A 12,531-nucleotide genomic window follows, 5' to 3' on the forward strand; every position below is an offset into this window, starting at 1 on the left:
GTCTCGTGTAGGTTCAAACACGTCAACTCATTTCCACCCCCGACTGAATCTCCCTACGAGCTACAAGCATCACACGCACACACCTTCCGGGGCGCCTAGGTCAGGAAAAACAGCTGTCCCCTCACGGATCTCACCGGTCACAATCTCACCGACTCACCTTGTCTCACGTGGTTGATTGGGTAGATCTCCTACAGTGGGGCCCACACATGGCGCATGCTCCTCGATTTTCCGCTCACAGGCTCCAGCGAGTGGCAACACTCTGAGCGAGATTGAGAGTGAGAGTGAGAGGGCGACGGGCGTCGTCCTCGGACGAATACGGACAGCTTTTTCCACCGTGGGAGATGCAGGAGCTTCAGTTGGGTTCAGAAGGTGCTTACGGAAAATTGTCGACCCTTCGCATCGGAGGAGAGCTACTCTACCCTTACTAGGTATACTACAGTGTCCGGAGATGGTGGTATTATTCCCGTGCAAACCGCGATGTCGTGTGTCGTGGATCTCTATTAAATAGTAATCGTCGTCGCGTTCTGTCAAAGTTTGGTCACTTGACCAGCTGAACAGTGAAGGATTGAACCGAGGAATTCGGAACGGGATCAGGACGAATCCGGTCCAAGTCCGAGCCTAGCAAGAGGATATTTTCCTGTGTTTGGAACTTCCTACGTATCGAGGAAAGCGAGGCAAAGCGGAGCAGAAAAGAGCAAGAGAGTGAAAAATACTGACGGGTGATTGGGACGCAGGGAGTAGATTCCTGCGGGGGAGGCCAAAGGAGAAATAAAAAGTGTGTGTTTAGAGTGTGTAGAACGGATGTAGCACACGTATATAGCCGAAGGGTGTGAAAATCGATTTGGTCCTTTTTTTTTTGTTCGGTGCGGTGCGGGAAAGCAGACCTTCGGTCATGCAGTCCTAGCTGCTGCTGCTATTGTTGTTGTTGATGTTATTATTGTAAATGTCACTTATGGACCGGAAAGGTGAAATTTCCGTGTTAATTAATGAATGAGCTCTTCGGTTGGAGTGATATGATCCAACGTGCTACAGTTTAACTCAGAGCCATGGGGCAGTGATAGGAGCTCGAAACATGTTTACAGCTTCATGTTGCGTTCGTATATAAGGCTACAAGAAAAGACGACGGGGCTAACGGATGCTCTATCTTGACGTTCGGTGCTGTGCGTTGTTTGAAAAACAATCCCGGTCGAGAATCATGCCATAGTACAGTGAAAGTGTTAATGGTATAAATTTATCTCATTTTCGACGAAGAAAGTTCCAAACAGTGATTTAAGTATCGTGAAAAGCCCATTTATTGCCGGAAAGCAAAGCCCATGTCATAAACCAGGGAAATTTTTGCTTAAATTTCCACCAGCAAGTAAAGCCCCGCAAAAAAAAAGTGGAAAGCTCTCGTCGTGACACAGCTGTTCCAATCTTGTAACCCTCGAAAAAAAAAATATGCGGGGAAAATAACGAAAAAAGTGAAAGTCGTGTTCGTGCCATAAATTGATGCTGTTTAGTGTTCGCTGTGGTTGGAATTCCCAATTTTATGACGGTTGCCGCAGTTTTTCGGTGGCAGAAGGTCGTGTCCTGAAAACAACCACAACAACCTGGTCCACGGACGCGGCTAAAACAACAGAGTCGATATCGTGCTGCCAACTGTGAAATCGTGTGTGTTTGTGTTCGTGATTTTTTTTTTGTTGGAAGAAAACCGAAATCCTGTGCGGATAAATATTGATAAAGCCCAGTGAAACATAAAAATAAAAAAATAAACGAGTGAACCAAAGAAAAGCAGGATTCCCTTGGACCAGGCAACGAACATCGATGGAGACGACCCCCATGGAAACAAAGTAATGAAAATTTAAAATTGACTGCTTCTTTCTCATTCCTCAGACCACGTTGACCAATTTGTTGATTTTTCTTCAACCGGTGTTTTGCTGTCTCGAGATCGAGATGTCTCCCGTCGTTTCTCTGGCAACTTGAATTAATCTCCCGGGAATTGAACCATGGACTGTGGTTGGGCCAATTTAATGGGTACTGATAAAACATGAAGATGATTGATTGTGTCTCACCGGGGATGGAAGCGATTCGGCTCTTGAAGTTGGAAGTTTCCAAGGAAACTTGTCTCCTTTTATGAGGGCAGATGAATACGGATGAACATTTCGGGGACTGATTTATGACACCGTTCGAGAGCGTCAAATTACATTTCTTTATTGGTCGTGTTTCCCAAGTCTGCATAAATGTATTTGTCATGTTACTAAAGTTCTCAGCGATTGGGTTTGGGAGCAATGTGAAATCCAGGTACGTTGAGGCACGAATGCTGTTTAAAGTAGGGTGAATAAGGGTTTCAGAAACACCTCTTCTCCCTTCAACTGGGACCCTATTCCAAGCACAGGGATTTTTTTCTGAAGCAAATTACATTCAATTCTATTTTTATGCGATTTTGTTCGCCTTAATGTTTGATTGTTTGACCTCGAATTGCAACCAAATTTAATGCAACATGTTCCAAAAAATCCCAAAAAATCTTAGAAAAATCTGGTGGTTTCAAAACTGCTGTATAATTAATCCTAAAACATGTACTGATTTCTATTCATCTTGAAAACAAACATTTAAAAAAACCCACAGGTACAAAATACAAACTAAACACACGGTTAATCAAACTTACAATCTAAGGTTAATATTCGTAAAGTAAACACATATGAGTTTCATAAACTCCAGATCACGTCTAACCAAAATATCCCGAATTGGAACATAAGGTTGCCTACCTCGAGCCCGAAGGGAATCATATAGTTCAGATTTGACTCCACGATGCTCAGCACATGACCAAATAATGTGATCGGCGTCTTGGTAACCTTGTTCACATTCACGGAGATTGCCATCCCTCAGCCCAACACGGAACAAGTGAGCGTTTAACGAATAGTGATTGGACATGAGGCGAGACATCATACGAATGAAGTTTCGACCCACATCCAACCCTTTGAACCATGCAAACTTCGACACCTTAGGGATGATAGAATATAGCCATCGCCTCAAACTACCTTCACTCCAATTATTTTGCCAGCTGGCGAGCGACTGTTGACGATAAATTAAGAAAAATTCATTGTAGGCGATTTGACGCTCATAAATATCGCCTCCCATAGCGCCCACCTTAGCAAGTGAGTCCGTATTTGAGCAAAATAGCTTAAAGATAAAACACTTAGAAGCTCTCGTATTTTCATGAGAAAATACGAGGAGTGCTTTACCGGCCTCATGAAGCGAATAGCCTCGACAGAACTGAGACTGTCCGTAAAAATAAAATAGTGATCTGGTGCAAGTGAGGCGATCGTTTCTAGCGTATAGTGTATTGCCGCCAGTTCAGCAACATATACGGAACAAGAAGCTTGAAGCATTCGAAAGGCGCTATGAAATTCGTTAAAAATACCAAATCCAGCGGACGCCTCTATTAGTGATCCATCTGTGAAGAACGATCTAGCAGAATCAACTAGGCCAAACTTTGCAGCGAAAATTTACGGAGAAATCATGGAACGATGATGTTCTGGGATCCCACGAATCGCCCGCGTCATAGAAAAATCAAAACTAACAGAATTGCCGAAGTCGGAGAAGCATACACGATGAGGATTATGCTGTGAAGGGCTGACATCCTGTGCTATGTACCCGTAGCTCAATGATATAAAACGAGTTTGAGGGTTAAGCTCAAGAAGCTTCTCAAATTTTGCAATCACCAATGGGTTCATAATTTCACACCGGGTGAGTAGCCTGACGGACAATTCCAAAATTCCGATACGAAGACGTTCCAGATTGATGATATGTGTTTTAGCCACCCACTGGAAGCAAAAACTACCGTACTCTAAAACCGATAAAATCGTTGTCCGGTACAACGTTAAAAGATCTTGCGGATGAGCTCCCCACCACGTTCCGGGAATTGTTCGGAGAAAATTAATCCTGTGTTGGCATTTTAGTCTCAGATACTCAACGTGGGATCTCCAGGTGCATTTGGAATCGAACCAGACCCCAAGATATTTAAAAGACATGGAATGAGTGATCGGTTTACCCAAAAGTTGAAGCTTCGGTTGTGCTGGGCCCTGCGACCCCTTTGGGTCCTGTCATAGACACTACGCCGTCATCTGCAAGTTGTCTCAACCTGCAGTTGTCACTTAGACAATTTTCAATTTCTCTGACGTAGAAATTATACATAAGGGGGCTTAAACATGAGCCATGGGGGAGACCCATGTAACTAAATCGAGAAGCTGTAGAGTTTCCATGAGAAAAGCTCATATGTTTCTCTGACAGCAAATTGTACAAAAATTAATTAATTAATGGAGAAAGATCACAAGCGTGGGGTTTGTCTGAAAGGACTTCAACCGATACTGAATCAACTTCTTTTTTCTTCTTATTCTTCTTCTTCTTCTTCGCATTTCAAGCTTATTGCATGTCGCATATTAGCTTATTGCGTGCTCTCAACTTGGTGTTCAAGATGCACTTCCACAGTTATTAATCGAGAGCTTTCGATGCCTGTACCATTTTTGCATTGGTATAATTGTATGGCAAGTTCAATCATACTTCTATGCCCCGGGAAGTCGAGAAATTTTCCAACCCGAAAAATTCCTAGACCGGACCGGGAGAATTGATCCCAGCCACCTCCGGCATGGTCTACCTTTGTAGCTGCGACTGAGCTAAGGGAGACACCCGATACTGAATCAAAAGCCCCCTTAATATCCAAGAACACAGAAGCCATTTGCTCGTTTTGAGCAAAAGCCAACTGAATTTCTGTGGAAAGCAACGCGAGACAGTCGTTCGTTCCCGTGCCCCTACGGAAACCAAACTGAGTATCTGAGAGTAGGTTCATCTCAACCCATTTGTCCAGGTGAAAAAGGATCATTTTCTCCAACAATTTTTGAATGCACGATAACATCGCAATGGGACGATACGAGTTATGATCTGACGCGGGTTTCCCAGGTTTTTTAATGGCTATACGCCTCCAATCATCCGGGACAATATTGAGCTCCAGGAACTTACCAAACAAGTTCAACATGCGCCTCTTAACAAGTTGAACTTGATTCTATCAGCCCCTGGAGCCGAATTGCCGCACGAAAGGAGCACAAGTGAGAGCTCCAGCATTGCGAAAGGCTGGCTGATCTCGTCTACTGAATTCGTCGTTTCGCGCGAACTTGAGAATCCAACGATCCTAGTACTCCTCGCTCTCGTTGTTCGAAGACCGGTTACGCATCCTTCGCGCCGCGTTCCAAAGCGGAGGTGTGGGTTGACGTTTCGCACGATAATCCGTCCATGAATTGGCTCAAGTACCCGCGTTCCTTGGCTTTGGTGAGGCTCTTGAGTTCGGGTTCTACAGCCGAGTACGCTTGGAAATGCTCGCGTGTTCTACGTTTCCGGAAAAAGCTTAAACGCGTCGGACTTTTCACGATAAACTTCTGGATGGTTTCCTACGAAAAGACGTTCCTGGAACCGGCCGAGTTTGAGCTTGAAGCGCGCTGAAGCTGAAGTTATATTCCTTCAACGGTAGATGCCCTTCTACCAACGTTAGTGCTTCATCTATCAAGCAAATAAGATAAGAGAACCTCAATTAAATTAGAGGACATTCAAAGTAATTTTGAGAAGCACAGGAATTTCCGAGCACTTTAGCAAAGTTCAGGGAGTTTCTGGGAAATTTTGGAACCTTCAGGAAAGTTCCATGACAATCGGAAAAATTTCTGAAATATTCAATTGCAAGTTCCGATAACTTCGTGGCAGTTCCGGAACATCTGTGCTGATCAGAGAACTTCCCAGAGAACTACCCATTAATTTCAGAAAAAAAAAAAACAAAATGGGGAGGGGGGAGTTGAATGATGAAAATACTCGCGAAACACGAGAAAACAGCCTATCATTTTTGATCGATTATCTGTCTCGCGAATAACCCAACTGCAAATGAATTTTCCTCTCAGTGCACAGTGGGGATTTTTGCAGCAAAAAGGCTTGAAATTGTCTGCCGCTCAAATCACACATTGTAACATATGACTTCCTTTGGGAAAAATGTCCAGAATTTTATACATACCAAAAAATTATGAATTTTAATAGTGATGTAAATATCGATGCATGCTAAAATTGAAGCATGTAAACTTCCTTTTAACGTAAACTAGCAACTTGCAAGAAATATTGCTTACAAAAATGGATGGTTGCATACAATATTTAGAATATTTCATTAAATGACTCATAAATTTACACGATCTGTAATGTGACGCTCCATTTATGTGCATCATAATAACAGAAATTTACACTACTTTTTCGAACTGTGTAGTCTAAACATATTGCTAATTTGATAGACTATTGCAACCAATTTACTGAGCATTTTTCAATATGCCATTCAACATGAGCAAACTTGTATATTTGACACATGGCTTATTTGACCCCGCATTCTCCTATAAATGTTTTCAATAGTTAATCAAAGCTCACTTACTTCTTGCTTCTAAATGGTATATTTGGAAATTTCCGTAGAAAGTTATTTGTTATTTAAGCCAATAAACCAGTTTAAATGCTTTCAATTGATAGAGGATTTTGGGGTAAATCAGGCTCTAAACATGTATATATTTGTCGGTACACAGTATGAAAACAAGCACATTTGATGCTTGGATTCCTTTTTACCGCAAGAAAACCTAAATCTAGTGTTAGCATTTCAGCGACAGAAACTGTTCAATCATAAGAAATTTTTCAAAAAAAGTTAATTGTTTTTATATGAGATACCGGGGCAACATACGTTTAAAACATGCATTTGAATCAGTTTTGTCCTTTAGACTATTGTAATCCACTTTCTGAGCATCTATTTTTTAATTTTTTAATATTGAGTTTAAATTCGGAAAACTTTTATATTTTATTACAAAATCTGGATTATTTGACCCATTCTCTTCTATAAATGTTATCAATAGTTTTTAAAAGGCACAAGCTTACTACTAGCAGACAAATTGGCTACTTCTGATAAAGGGTACTGACTATTTGAATCAGTGAAGTAACATAATGGGAAAGAACTACAGAAAAATATGGGATTTTGGGGAAAAATAGGCTCCACACATGCACTTATCACCGCGTGCGCCGATTGAAAATATGAAGAATAAAATTCTTGACATTTTTCCCAATGTGTGGTTTGAGCGGCAGACAATTTCAAGCCTTTTTGCTGCTAAAATCCCCACTGAGCAGTGTGTTGATTCAGGCGCAAGCTAACTATAGTCGCTATATTTTTAGTCTGGCGGATAGAATTTCGATCTTTCAAAAAGTGGAACCAATTCAATATATTGTAGACCAACAATTGAAAAGGTACTATAAAGTTTTATAAACAAAACGTTGATTATTATTTCCTCGCCAATCGAACGCAAATTACCAGCATCATCGGATAGGAGAAACTTTCCCTATCCCAAAGATGGTGTTAGTTTGCTTAGGCGTACCTTAATCACGTGAAACCGGGTTCCGGAAGTTTGGTTCACAATTGCTGATGTGCTCTTTTCTGTGATTTTTGATTTTTGGTTCCGCTATTTGACAGCTCAATTGATTCCCGAGATTCTCTCCGCCAGACTATGAATATAACGACTTTAAAGCTAACATCATCTTCTGTCGAACTGTCCTGCGAGCTAAGCGAGAAATTTGTTTATGTTGCCAAGGTAAATCAAAGAGAAAGTTTATGAAGAGAATCGATCAACGAGAATAGGCCCTTTTCAAATGTTACGCGAGAATACAGATTTAAATTCGAAAAAAATGTGGCTTCACTGCCTAAGCCACCCCCATTCGCTACGCCAACGGGGCTGATCGGTCAGACAGTTTCCAGATTTCTTTCACGATGTACCAGTTCTAATAGCAATTGTAAGAATTCGGGTAACGTCCGCTTTAGATGTATAGATGTTTAAATGCATGGGCAAAATAAACTCAGGGTGCAAGCTATTTCTAAACAACCCATATTTGAGCAGGATCTACTCATATTCACCAATATTGAGTTAACAAAGTTGGGACTGACAAGATGACTAATGGACAACATTGACCTGAATCCGAATGCTAATTTGTTATCTTGTCAGCTACAATCTTGTTTGCTCAATATTGGGTAGCCCTACTTCTAATGGAAATGAGTAGATCTTACTGAATTTTGGATGTTTAGAAATAACGTGTGCAGAAAGGTGGAGAAACTCGCTCTACACGACCAACGAGATCAACCCAGAATTTTTCGCACCTTTTTAAAGAAAAAAAATCCAGAATATGATAACAATAACGATTGGATTTTCTCGGTCTGTTGGTACCACTACTAGACTGAGTTAAATTTTCGCAAATTACCATCATTTTCCAACAGTTTATTGAGGTTTTAAAACATGGGGTATATTTTGTATCCTTTGATTTGTTTTCCGTCGATCTTGTTTTCCGCACTGAGTACCAAATCTACCGACGCCGGGGAGGCAGCTCCCACACCTGAACCCTACCTATCGACCCATCAACTCATAGACCGGGGACCAAAGGCTTCACTTCCCTTCCGGAGGAAGGCGTGATCAGAGATGTTATGTTATCAGAACATCCTGGCGGCGCCGACTGGGATTGAACCCAGGCTTTTTGGGATTAGAGGCAATCACGCTTACCACTACACCACCGGCGCTGCTATGGGGATAATTTACTCATCGCTGAGTTCCTGCACTTTTTGCGATTAAGAATAAACTGAACTATAATTTGGGTTGGTCTCATCGGTCGGGCACAAATTTAAAGGGACCAAATCCAACTGGTCTTATTGGGATACATTGTAAACATGAAAACGCTTGTAATCAACATAATACAAATCAAGAACAACATGTGAAAAGGGCATATAAGCTTTTTGCAACCAAACTTTCTTATGCCTTTCTCTCGCCACCCATATGACACTAACGCAAACGATCAACATTAGTTGGTAGGGGAAGCATTCCCCTTCCCGATGATATTGTTGGTTTGCGTGGGCGACCCTTGGTTGGGGAGAAAAGGGCCTACATGTGGCTCTTGAAATGCGTACGATTTCTTCTTCAGATGATAACGCCCAAACTAAACAATAAGCCTTCCCCTGACTTAAAAAATGGGGTTATACGACACGCAGGTATCAACCATGTTGAAAAGCTTGCCTAGATGAAACGCGTCCACAGACGCACATACAGACATCAGCAAATTTTATCTTGCCGGGTTGAATTTTCATATTCAATTTGATTCTACGATGTTGTAATCAAATTTCCGAGCCAGATCGAGCAGAGTTCTATCGATTGGGAATGTTTTATACAGGTGAGATAGCTTGTGTGGCTGACTATCGGTCACAGACGGCAAGACGTGTGAAGTCCGATTTTAATACCTGTTACGGTAGTTGAAGTGACCTATTATTTCGGTCCTATGTACCTATTTTGGATTTCATACATAGAAAATTTGGCCAAATTCAGGGCCTCATAGAAATGTGAATACAAAGTCTATTACATGCGGTTCCTAAATTGCAATCAGATATGAATATTAAAATACGAACATATGACGAAATATTGACAAGTTCTCCACCTTAATTTTTGATTTCATGGAAATTATTAAAAATAACAGATTTATCTATAACAAGTGAGCCTCTCCATCAAGAATGTTGTGAGTTAAGGCAATAAAAAAAAACTTTATTTTTTACAGTACAGGGTGGCGTCTAAATGATGAAAACCAAATTCCCTGATTTTCCAGTAGAGTTTGAAGAAAAATCCAGGTACGTGTCTACCCGGTTTTGGCAACACGACCTCATCAGATATTACTTTCCTCAGATATGTACTAGTGCTTTCTGAATTTTGTTTCATAAAATACCCCAAGGACCTCTAACCCATTAGGAGTGGTCCAGCACGTTATCGTGTCGTCAATCAGTGCAGTCGCGTTTTCAATTCGCTCTTAACCACGTGCGTTTTCGTGGTATTTATTTTTGCATACGCTACGCTTTTAGTCTTGTGTACTGTTTTTGTTCAAAATGAGTTGTGAAATTTGCTCACTTGATTCCTCCGTCGAAACGGTAATGTGGGAATGCGTCGGATGTACGCGCACATTTCATGCCGCCTGCGTGGGAGTGCCTGTAAAACGTGGTTCGCTTCGTAAAAATGACAAAAAGATTGACACTCAATCTTATGTCAAACCGTGCTGCAGTTCGTGTCAAGTGCTAGTCACAATGAACTTTGACTTCAAATTGCTAATCGATCAGCAGGCGAAACTAACCGAAATAATAAATAATAACTCAGAAGTCACACATCGCTCCGCTCAGCAAAATAATGTTGATGTTGTGCATAAAGCGATCGATCACCTCGACACTCTGCTCACCGACATAAAAAAAGAGCTGGCAGCGAATAAAAGCAGCGGTTCTACTGGAAATGTTATTGCCATTAAGAACCATATGACATCGCTAAATGATATGGCAATGCAGGCATCCAATAAAAGCATATCGACGTCATTACAAGCGATGACGTTAGGTATATCAAGTGACTTGAGATGTTTAAGCGATGAAGTTAATAAAATCTCAAGTCTCACTATGGACCTGACAACTAGTGCTCCAATGCGCAATAATCCAATGTTAGAGTTGGACATTCTGGACGAGCTGAAGTCATTATCAGCAAACATTATGACAGTACATAGTACTGCACCTTTGACTCTGTCTCCGGATTTGTGTCCCAGCCTGGACTCAGAAATAAACAATACAAATAAAAATAACAACAATAATGATGCCACTGACTCAGGATGGAGACTTCTTGGTACCCGGAAGGTGTGGAGACCAGATTGGACGGACTACGACGCTCGTGTATCGCGCCGCTTGAGTCAGCAAAAAATTGGCTGACAAGGCTAAAAAATGGAGGAAGCAGAACACATCACGTCAAAATTTAGGCTACAACATCCGTAACAACAACATCCGTAATAACAACAACAACAACAACAACAACAACAACAACAACAACAACAACAACAACAACAACAACAACAACAACAACAACAACAACAACAGCAACAACAACAACAACTACAACAATAACAAAATCAACAACCAGCACCAAAATCAAAGCAGAAACGACAACTACGATGTTTACTTCTACAACAACAGTCGTAACAGGGATAATAGTGACATCAATCGCAGAAACATTTGACTGAATCGCGCCCACTTACTTCCGTCTGATAGAGAGCTTCTTGCAGTAGCGAAAGATCGCTTCTCCAGGCCACCGACTAATTATCGTCCAACGATGCAATTTCATCGAGGTGAAATTCTAAACCCATATCCGGAGAGCGAATCTCCATGTACCATTCCTGCGCCTAACCGGATGATTTCAGCTACTGCATGTGAGGCATGTTCAAGTTCATGCAGGCATTCGTGTTTTCGACTAAATTGACGAGTCATCTAGAGGAAAGTCCCAACGATGACAATGTTTTTGAAGAACTGGACAACTTTCACGATTTGACGACCTCTCGACAGCAGGAAGGAGAGGTAATTAATTTAAATAGTTTTAGTTTGCCGCCTAGTACTGAAGCACAAAATTTGGAATTGCATCGTAATGATGAAAGTAAGGAGTTGGTCATTTACTGTCAGAATTTTAATAGAATGAGAAGCGCCACCAAAGTGAATGAGATTTACAAGAAAGTTAATGCTTGCACTTTTCCTGTGATTTTAGGAACAGAAACAAGTTGGGATTCTAGTATTAATAACGAAGAAGTTTTTGGAGATCGTTTTAATGTTTATAGAGATGATCGCGATAAATTATTATCCAACAAAAAATGCGGTGGAGGTGTGTTAATAGCAGTTAGCGTGGAGTATGCATCTGAGCAAATTTCATCTTGCAAGAACAAGGAGTTTGACCATGTATGGGTCAAATTAATTATTGGTGATCGTGTTCATATTTTCGCGGTTGTGTATTTTCCACCAGAACATGCTAAAAAAGAAGCATTTGAAAAATTTTTTGGTCTTGCTAGCAGTATTATGTCGGAATTCGAGGCTGAAGCAAACGTTCACATATACGGAGATTTTAATCAACGGGCAGCTAATTTTATTGTAGATGACGAAAATGAATCCATTTTGATTCCGATTATGGGGGAAAATGAAACACATCATACTTTGTTTGAAAAATGCGCAGAAATTGGATTGAATCAAGTAAATCATATAAAAAATCAAAATAACTGCTATTTAGATTTGCTATTTACTACCATGACTGACGATTTTTGCGTATCAGAGTCACCTTCTCCTCTTTGGAAAAATGAAGTGTTCCACACTGCTATTGAATATTCCATAATGATACTTGAAAAAACCGCAATGGTGGATAATAATTTGTCAGACCCCTATTTCGATTTCAGTAAGGCAGACTATGGAGCTATCAAAAATAAATTGAACAGTATAGATTGGCAACTTGTAATCCGTAGTCATGATACAGAACATGCAGTTGATGTATTCTATCAGATTATTTATTCTATTCTAGAACAGACAGTGCCCATGAAGCAAAAGAAAAAAGCCAATGCAAAAACACCAATATGGTACAATAGACAGATAATAAATCTTAGAAACAGAAAGCAGAAAGCTCATAAAGCGTACAA

At 40.8% G+C, this 12,531-nt stretch overlaps 1 protein-coding gene across 2 annotated transcripts in view; it reads left to right on the forward strand.

Annotated features, from left to right (window-relative positions):
• The first annotated feature begins 391 nt into the window (after positions 1-391).
• The window catches only part of dpr12 (defective proboscis extension response 12), an 852,041-nt gene continuing 839,901 nt past the window's right edge, over positions 392-12,531 (forward strand). For both annotated transcript variants that reach the window (XM_065231890.1, XM_065231892.1), the window contains exon 1: positions 392-1,829. The gene's annotated coding sequence lies outside the window, so the exon portion shown is untranslated. The remainder of the gene's footprint in view (positions 1,830-12,531) is intronic.

The sequence above is a fragment of the Ochlerotatus camptorhynchus genome, unplaced genomic scaffold (assembly GCF_037179485.1).
Source record: "Ochlerotatus camptorhynchus isolate MF236.1 unplaced genomic scaffold, CSIRO-AGI_Acam_v1.1 ptg000361l, whole genome shotgun sequence".
In the NCBI taxonomy this organism is placed as follows: Eukaryota; Metazoa; Arthropoda; class Insecta; order Diptera; family Culicidae; genus Ochlerotatus; species Ochlerotatus camptorhynchus.